The sequence below is a fragment of the Streptopelia decaocto genome (assembly GCF_964273445.1).
Source record: "Streptopelia decaocto genome assembly, chromosome: 2".
NCBI classification, from domain to species: Eukaryota; Metazoa; Chordata; class Aves; order Columbiformes; family Columbidae; genus Streptopelia; species Streptopelia decaocto.
Genome location: NC_138655.1, coordinates 116,614,349 through 116,623,858, shown reverse-complemented (window position 1 = coordinate 116,623,858; position 9,510 = coordinate 116,614,349).

Sequence of the window (9,510 nt, the reverse complement as noted above, 5' to 3'; positions counted from 1 at the left end):
AGACTGATATACACTAACCATCTAGTGTAAATCAGTATAACTCCACTGACTACAATGAAGCTGCACTGAATTACTGTAGATGAGAACCTGCTTTATTGTGTCTCCCTCTTCTGATGTTTTATTGCCTTTTGTGAAAACAAAACAAAACAAAAAACCCAAAAAACAACCAGAAAAACACTCCACCAAAACTCCAGTTCTTTCTGGTTTGCTCTGCAGGTGCAGCTGTATGCTAATAGTCCACTTCTCTAGCGGGAAATAGAAAAGGCTGTCGCATGCTTTGATAAACCAGGAAGCAGACTCTGACGCTAGTGTGCAAGGAGAGAAACATACGGAGCTTTTTTTCCCCTTTTCTCTCCCTCACATCGATTTCACACTCTTTTAGTTCTGTTGAACTCCATGGAGTCCCTCCTAATTTACAGCACCATAAACAAAATCAGAATGGTGCCCTCTGAAATGTGCAGAATTGTTTTCAGCTTACACTGAAGAACACAGTGTATTCCAGGGATTTGCTAAGGCTTCTCTCTACTTGGTGAATTTCTTGCATTATATACCTTCTCCTGTGCTTCTACTGCTCTTACTGGCATGTTTTATTTGGATGCATAAGAGAGATGTCCACAGTGATGCAATCATGTGGTCTGCTGTTTTGGAAGAATCTGAGAGACTCGGTTTCTGCCATATTTTCTTCTAAACGACCAGCTGGAAGTTGCATGGTCATGGATGGAGCAGCAGTCAGGCCTCGACTATGCCAGTACCCTGAGGGTGGGTTTGGAGTTACTGTTGTACTGATTAATTTAATGCCATGGGTGGACTGGAAGCACTTTATTTTGCCGTGTGCTTCCCTGTGCCTCGGTGCATGTCCAAGGTGTGCCATTAATCAGCCCGACTATATGGGCTGTTCTATCTTATTGCTTAATTAAGACTCATCAGTAATTTACATGAGATTAATACCTATTTATATGGAGCTGAAGTTTCATCTATTTGGGGGATGAGTTATTGAACTGCATTATGTGAAGTAAATCGATAAAATATTACTGGAAATGAGAATGACTTTCTCTTCCCTGCACTTCAGTCCTTTCACCAAGCTCACAGACAAAACTCGCTTAATGGACGTGTTCACGTTTACACTCAGCTTTCCATCTTCCAGCTAGACTTGATGTCTATTAATATCTCTGATCACCTTGCTCTCATTACCTGAATCGCATTGTAAAGTCAAGACTTGAGGGAGTGCTGCCAAGAATAAGAGATGCTTTTAATCAGTTACAGGGTAGTGGCCCTGTTATGATGTGATCCAGAGCCCAGTCTTTCCAGGGGTTACTTCAAAACCAACACCCTCCAACTGGTCTCAAACTGCTATTAAAGGAGTGCTTTGTATCACCATATATATAGTTTATTTGTGAGGAACAGCAGAGAGGTCATCATTAGGTGATCATTAACCGGCTGCTTGTGGCTTGGGTAGGTGAACTCTTCCCTGGGTTAAAAACTGCCTGGATGGTCAGGCCCGAAGAATGGTGGTGATTGGCATCGAGACCAGTTGGCGGCCAGTCATGAGTGGTGTTCCCCAGGGCTCAGTATTGGGGTCAACTTTGTTTTATCTCTTTTATCAATGATCTGTATGAGAGGACTGAGTGCACCCTCAGTAAGGTGGAAGGCAACACCAAGCTGGGTAGGAATGTTGATCTGCTGGAGGGTAGGATGGCCATACAGTGGGATCTGGGCCAGCTGGATCGTTGGGCTGAGGTAAATTGTATGAGGTTTAACAAGGCCAAGTGCCAGATCCTGCAGGATCCTCTAAAGTTTTAGTGAACGAAGAGGGCTTGTCTCTTACTTCTGTGTAATTCGAAGGAATCTTTTGCCTAGACCCTAAAGCAAGGACAACCTTCACATCTTACCAGCTTCTCACCCTGTCCCTCTTTCTCTTCATTGCTTCTTTTAGCTTCACTGCTGTCGTCAATGGAAAGCCTCCTGAATGCTTGAACTGTAGGGAAGAGTTCACACAGCTAGGAAATGAGATGCCCTCTTGACAGCAGGTGCTGTTTAAAGCAGGGGTTAAAGTGCTCTTCTGGCCTCAGATGAACCCAGTTTCAGAGCACCCCCAAGCCCCAGCTGTCCTTTTCCACCCTGCTAAACATTATCTCCGCTTTGTATCTGCCAACATAACTGCAGGTTGGAGGTGCTCCCTAACCCAATTCTGTCACAGTAATCTGGGTCATCCTCAACACTTCCAGTACTACGTTTATTTTTGTAGCTCTCATCACTTCAACAGTAGGGTTAGAGAGCTCTTTCATGTGCAATTATGCTGACAAAATTGAGGGAGAAGTGAGCTTTGGCGGAGACTGAGTGGAGCAGCAGAGGGGTGGCCAGGACAGCAGGGTGACCATTCCCTGAAGCACACATCAACCAGACCTGAGGAGGGGCAGCCCACATCATTTTTTAACATCTTGAGACTTTTGTCCTCTCCTGATTATGAGAGTAGATGGGAAGTACACAAACTTAGAGGTTCAATCCCAAGTTCACAATGTGGTTGCATGATAACAACGTGTAGGTTCCTTAGCTAAACCCTTTCCACTTTGGCACAGCCCTTCTTCTCTAGCTGAAGTTGCTGGTTTGGTACTCAGCATTGCAATGAGCCTTGTAGGTTGCAAGTTTTGAGCTACAAAAGATTTCCTGAAGAAAGGGGCCTTACGGGTTCTCAGGTGTGCCTTCAAGTTGGCTGAAAACATCCATGGGCATCAAAACAGTGTGAAAGCTGATGAGCTCAACCTCCGTGGAAAACAGCACGGTAGCAGATGGATTTGCTAAGGAATGTTGTCATTGGTGAATGCTAGGATTTTTTATTTAATATCAAACAGTAGAAAGCTGAAATTTTGCAGCTGAACTTCCCTGGCATTTAGTAGAAGAGCAGGGAGGAGCTGTTCATACCACAAGTTTTGGTCCTTCTCCTTTATTAATATTTAACTATTGGCAAAAGGCACCAGTGAAAGAAAGAAATAAAAGGATTCATCTGCACACTTTGTTTTATTATTAGCTAAGTTTGATATTTTGCTAGCTGCTCTTCTTCTAACCTTTCCTGCCACTATTTCCATCCTTCATTTCACTGAGATTATTCTATATGCTAGAGCTGTTTCTCTGCAGAAAAAGCCAACTACAAAATGTTTAGACATTTGCCCCTGGAAAAGAAGTGCACTGTAAATAATATACAGGACTAAGAGCCTCATGAGGATCTGAGTCCAAGCAGATGTCGCTAACTTGGAACTGAATATAATACCTCTAATACCTCTGAAAACAAACCAGCCCTGCCAGCCCCAGCCTCTGTCACCTCTTCAATAATATCTGACCACTGGAGCAGGCTTGGCAATTCAAGGAAAGCTGTCCTTTGCCCCACGAGAAACAGGCGCACAGGAGACCACACGGTGTTCAACTCGCTGTCAAACTGTTATGACACCAGAGTCACTAACCATTTTACACACAGTTGGAAGCAGCTTTTACATGACTTCTACCTCCCCAGGCTTTTCGACCCATCTCTTCAGCCTTTCCCTTTATTAAACATAATGAAAATGTCAAGACTGCTCTTAGACCCACTCGCTTGGGCACATTCACCTCCTGAGTGAAAATGGGTTTGTGGCTGCGGGTGCAATATACATTTATTGAACTATCTCCATAGACAACAGTGGTCGCTTTTTCAGTTCACCCTTAACTAACTCCATGCAGCACTGGAAATGAAGCAGCCAGTGTAAATAAACAGATGCTTTGTGCCTGCAGTTTTGTCCTGGTTTTGTTAAAAACAAGAGCAGTTCTCCTTTAGTGATTTTTCCTTTCAGCTAAGTTCTTCTAAGTACCTTCTAAGTAATGGCATTTTTTTTTTTTTTTGAGACAGTGTTCACTCCGAACTGATAAGATGACCAATGGAATGCAGAAGAAGCTCATGTTTAGATTTATTACTATGATAACTAAGGTTAGCTGATAATGGGGCATAGTTGCAGGGAGGGATGGACAGAACAGGTGACTAAAACTGACCGAGTATTCCATCCCATACTCATCATACACCCTATAAAAGAGGGAGATCACGAGGGTCTCGCTCTCTTCGACCATGGCTGGCATCAGAAGAGGACCCTACCACCCGTGCCTACAATCCAAGGCCTGCAACCCTGCATCCCTGAATCCAGTTCTGGTTTGCTGTGAAGTCTCACCCAGGACTTGAGGGTCTCTCCCTGCAGCCACTGGAGTGACACTGGCTCCCAGCTCCGTCACTGCTGGAGTCACACCAGCTCCGTGCTGGAGGGGTTAAATGCTGCTCTACCCTGGGACATTCAAGATTGGTTTTGTATATTTTGTATATTTTCTCTATTTATTAGTAGCATTAGTAAAGCCTTTAAAACTTTTCCAACTTGAAGTCTCTCTTCCTTCCTCCTTATCACTTTTTGCTATCTAAGTGAGTGAGATGAGGGGATAACAGAGAGCATCTGCCACAGTTTATTGTTGCCTTGCAATTAAGCCTTGACAGGTTTAGAGCACTTCAACTGTCTTTTACAGCTGAGGTAGAGAGTTGGAAACTGACTGCGGCAGAAAGTCTTACCAGCTGCTTGCACCACAGTGCACGGCTGACTCCAAAGTTAGGTTATCCACAGAGGACAGTGCCTGAGTAGTTATATGAGTTCAGAGTCACACTTGAGTTTATAGCAGTGTAATTTTGCTGTAGAGCCAAGCTTTTAAATATTAAAGTGAATTTATTCCCAGATTTGTGTCTGTATTTAATGCACACTCTTGCACATATTTATACCCTGTGAGGTGATTATATACCCATGTGGTAAGCTGCCAAAGCAGGTGCTAAATTGTACTTAATCTAACTTTCACCTTTGATCACCTTAGCCTTTGGCCTTGGTTGCTTAAGAAGACTTTTCCTCAAGAACAACTTCTTGGTTGCGAATTCCCCTGGGATTATGTAGCTGGAAATCTCAGCTCTAATTAGAACAGATTTATCTGTTTGTAAATGAGAATCTATATCTGAGATTTCATACCTCAGCCAATTTACTGTAAGCTTCTCCACATTGACCAACAGCAAAAATTTCCTTTTCAAATACAAAATCTTGCTTCCACTCAAAAATCACCCAACCAATCAATCAATTAGTCTGCCAGCTGGTTTTGCTATGTGTATGATATTCAGTCCCCCAAACAGTTACAGCTGTAGCAAACAAATATCAATATATATCATTATCAGTGCTTGAAAGGAAGACTTTCTGCTACCGGATGGCTGAGAAATCCTCCTTTCCAGAGGAATACAGCAAGTGTTTCCAACTGTGGCAGACTGGAAATACAAGATTTTAAAATCATGACATTGACTGACAGGACTGCTGTTTTAGGGAGTTGCTTAGACATTTTAAAATGCACCATTTATATTATTTTCCCTCCAAGGTCTCAGCTAAGGCAAATTAGCAGCATAGGTAGAGGGATTAAGAAAGCAGATGTTTAAATCTCAGAGTTAGGGTTTGTGTCTGTAAATCCTTTGGCATAAACAAGAGGCAGTAATGTGGCACAGGAAAAATCCAAGTGTCAGTCATGCCAGGGTGACTAGTATAACTCACATGTGGCCTCATTAATCATGAGTGGAGCAGGCATCCCAAATTCATGTCAATAACAGCTTTATGCCACCCCAGCAAATCAGGAATCCTCTGTAGATATCCTCAGGTAGAGTGATGAACCCTGGTCCTTGCTGGTGTAAACCACCTGAGCTCTGCCAGGGACTGACAAGCAATGCCGATTTTTCTTAGCTGAGCATCTGACCCACATTTGCTATTCATTATTACCGGGTTATTTTTTGGGAGACAGCAGAAGAGTTCTTGTGGTTCTGAACAAAGTGTTTGCCTTGTAATCTCACCAACCTGGGGATATCTCCAAATACTCCTCGGAAACTTTATAAAAAATGCAGCCTCTTCCCCAGCGTTAGAAAATAAATTGAAGATATTGTTGTTTTTTTTTCCCAGGTGGAACTGATACTGTCTTTGGACACTGGTGATCCCTAAATAAGGGATCCTAACAAACATGTATACCACTTGGGTGGTTAGACTGTAAAAGAGTGGTAATGTAAAAAGGAAATATTTAGGTAAGTAGGCCTAGACTTTGTTAAAAGTCTTTGCTTCCCCTTCTTCCAAGTTGTGTGTATAGAAGTGTTTACCACCCTCTCCCTGTCTCTGCACCTCTATAGTGATATTAATTTGGGCTGAGGAAGGCACGTTGCTGTCAAACTCCTCACTCTAATTTCATTTCCCAGCACGTGGAGTTTCCCTTCGTGAGAGTGACACCGAGCCTGCTTCTGATGTTGTGGGTTCACTTTGCTCCCGCAGCTAAGGAAGGGGCTGTGCCCACTCTCACAGCCAGCTGAGAGCAGCGTATGAGTGGCTGCACTGTCTGCCCCAGGATGGGAGTGATCCTGTTGAAAAGCCACCGTTTTTCGTTGTGGTTTTTTTTTGTAGGAGTAGTGTCCTGGTGATTAGCTCCTTGCTCCAGGTGACCTCGCTGCCATATGCACTAGCAGGAGGGAGGCAACTCACACTGGGCTAAGAGCAGGACCCTCCACCTCTTTAGGTGGCTCTCTGCAGGTAGGTCTGCTTTGTCTAAGAGCCAAAAGACATTGCAAGGAGAAAGTGGTCATAAAAAATCTGGTCAGTGCTTTGACTGAAGGCAAACTGATAGCGCAGTGCTTCTTAGACCTCTGAAAGTCCTGCTGGCTTGGCAGTGGGTTGGACCATCCTGACATTTGGATAAAAAAAACCCAAGGCACAAGCAGAACAAGGGTTCTTTTATGTCTTGTTATTCTGCAGAAAAGAACAGGCAAGAAAATCTATTTGTATCCTCTAACTGCTGTAAGTATATCTCTATATATTTGCTTCAAAATTCAAAATTTCATCAAAATGCTCATCAGAAAGCGGTGCTGGTCAGGAGTTCCTCTGCCTGCTTCCCAAGACCTCCATGATGCACTTGAAGAGCAGTCTGCCTTCCCAACTCATCTGTGCTCAGCCCATTCCCCAGCCCCAGAAGGTACCTGGTGTTCAGGTCTGCATGTGGTGACCAGGATGTAGCCAGGTGGGATGTCTGCAGGGTCACGTCAGCCTCCTGTGTCTGCGTTGCATCTGGATGAAACCTGAGTTTGGGATTTGGCGATAAAATGGCATGGCTGATGTTTTCTTTCATCGCGATCCACTGTGCAGGGTGACAAAAGTGCAGCCGACGGGCCACATGTGGTTCCCAGGTCCATCTGGTGCTGCTGCACATGGTGCTCGGTGAAAACCCACAGCGAGGCTGAAGTGTGGCAGCCAGATGTGCCCTCACGTCCTTCCCCTCACTCTGTACTGCACCACGGGGTGGGAGGGATGGCCGAAAGCGGCAGAGGAGACAGTTCCAAGCATCCTGATTCTCCTCCCTGCTGGAAAGAAGGAGCTGCTGACAGGTAGCAAACTGGGATTGCCATATTCCTTCCAAATCCCAGCACGTTTAGGGTGCTCTCAAGATGGTTGAGTATCCGGTTGATGATATTTGAATGCCTGTGGTTGGAAAGTTCAGATGTTTTCAGCTGAAGCTGATAAGCTGATAATGTGGATGAATGGACACTGAGCAAAGAAAGACCTTGGCCAAAAGAGTCTCCTGGTCTTGCTTTAAGAGCCTTTCCCTCCCTCACCCTAGGGCAGGGGAGCTCATGGATGTGATTACCAGTGGTGGGTGTGTGGTAATGAGTAAGCCCAGTTTGGGCAGGCTGGCACGCTGCCGTGTGTAAGAGGATCAGCCTGCTAGTGAGCTTGTAACTCAGGATGTGCAAGTGGCCAGCGGGGTGCCTGGTGGAGCAGTCACTCAGGTACCTGCACCACATGGAAGAAGTATCACTTTGCTTTGCATGTGCACACCTCCATCTGAAAGGAGAAGGCAAGAGAACAAAAAAAAAGGAAGAAAAAAGGGAAAATGGAAAGTCTTATGAGGCTTCTGTTTAGTGTGGCCCTATGCTGAATTTAAAACCATGATAAAATATTCGTTATTTGTGGGCAGTAATAGTTATATGACGCATTAAAAGGGAAGAGAGGAAAAAAGGTAGTCTTGGACACCATCAAAACCAGACTGACATCTCTACTGGTGTTGTCAGTGGGTCTTGCATCACTCAGGTGCTATTGGCCCACAGAAGCTGCAGTGATTCCCATGGAGCTGTATCGAGTCCTTTAGGGCCAGGTCAATTCATACGAAGTTTTTCATACCACTCATATAGCCTGCAGATCCAAGGCTTCATTTATGATGAACCTGCCATGTGAAAGGCAGCTTGTCAATGGTGGCGGTTGTTCTTCTGGCTTTAATGATGAATACTGCTTTGCTTTCAGGGAAGTCTGTGGGTAGTTGCTCACACTCATTTGCGCACGCTGGGCTGACCCAGGGCAGACTCCCTTCACATGTCTCAAGCTACAGCTGATACTTCTTGCTCTGGAGCTCATTCATACTTTGCAAAAAGGCCATGTCCAGTCTCTTGATAATAGAGGTTTGGTGCAATTATTACAATACCAGAGTATAACGCCGTCTTGGTGCTTGACATGTTTTTTCTCCATGCCTCATAGATGGGAGAGATGGGGAGAAAGAGGAGAAACACACAATAGGCTCCCTATTTAGGGCCATAACATGCATTAACATCAAGTCAGGTTCTTAGTGATGGACCCAAAGCAGAGGGCCAGTAATGGATGCAAAGCGGCCATTGGGGGCTGAGCTAAATCACTGCCTCTCTGCTTTTCCACCAGCCCTCTGCCCCACCAGCCAGCTGAACATCCTCGATTAAGGTCAGTGTGTGGTCACGAGCACTCCTGGGGCTGAGTGCTGACACAGTGGCAACTGGCAGATCTCGTCAGTCTGGTCAAAAAGGAGTTCACCTTCACAGCAATTAAGAAAGAGGGAAAAACAACAAAAAAAACCAAAACAAAACCAAAACCAAAACAAACCAACAAAACCCAAACCCGGAGGCAGAGAATTAGAGTAAGAGCTGATGAGTTGGCAGATGCTGCCGGATCAATGGCTGTATCATGGCAGGGAAAGCAGCGACAGCCCTCTGCGAGCCATCAGTCACTGTTGTTTTGGGTAAATGCCAGCAAACAGAGGGAGAGGAGAGATGGGGGAGGGAGGCACCAGCCCGCTGGGCCACTTTTAATTACTTCAGGTCACATCAGACAGAGAACTGCCCACCATGACAGATCAGTCCCACTCAGAGGGCTTGCACTCAACCCGGGGTAGCAATCAGGACTTATGCTCATGCAGCCCCTTTTATCCAGAAAAAAAACCCCAACAAATACCCACAACTCAAAGTGCTGCCACAGCCAAGCGACAGGCAGAAGCATATTGTGCACATCTACATGTCCCCGTGTCGCACAGGGCTCCCCTGGGCTGGAGCAGCGAGGGGCATCTGTCTCACAGCGCGCACAGTGGCACGACACAACTTTCCGGGCAAGAAGGAGGGTAGGGGGGCCTCGGGGGTGCGATGGCTTCCCTGGATGG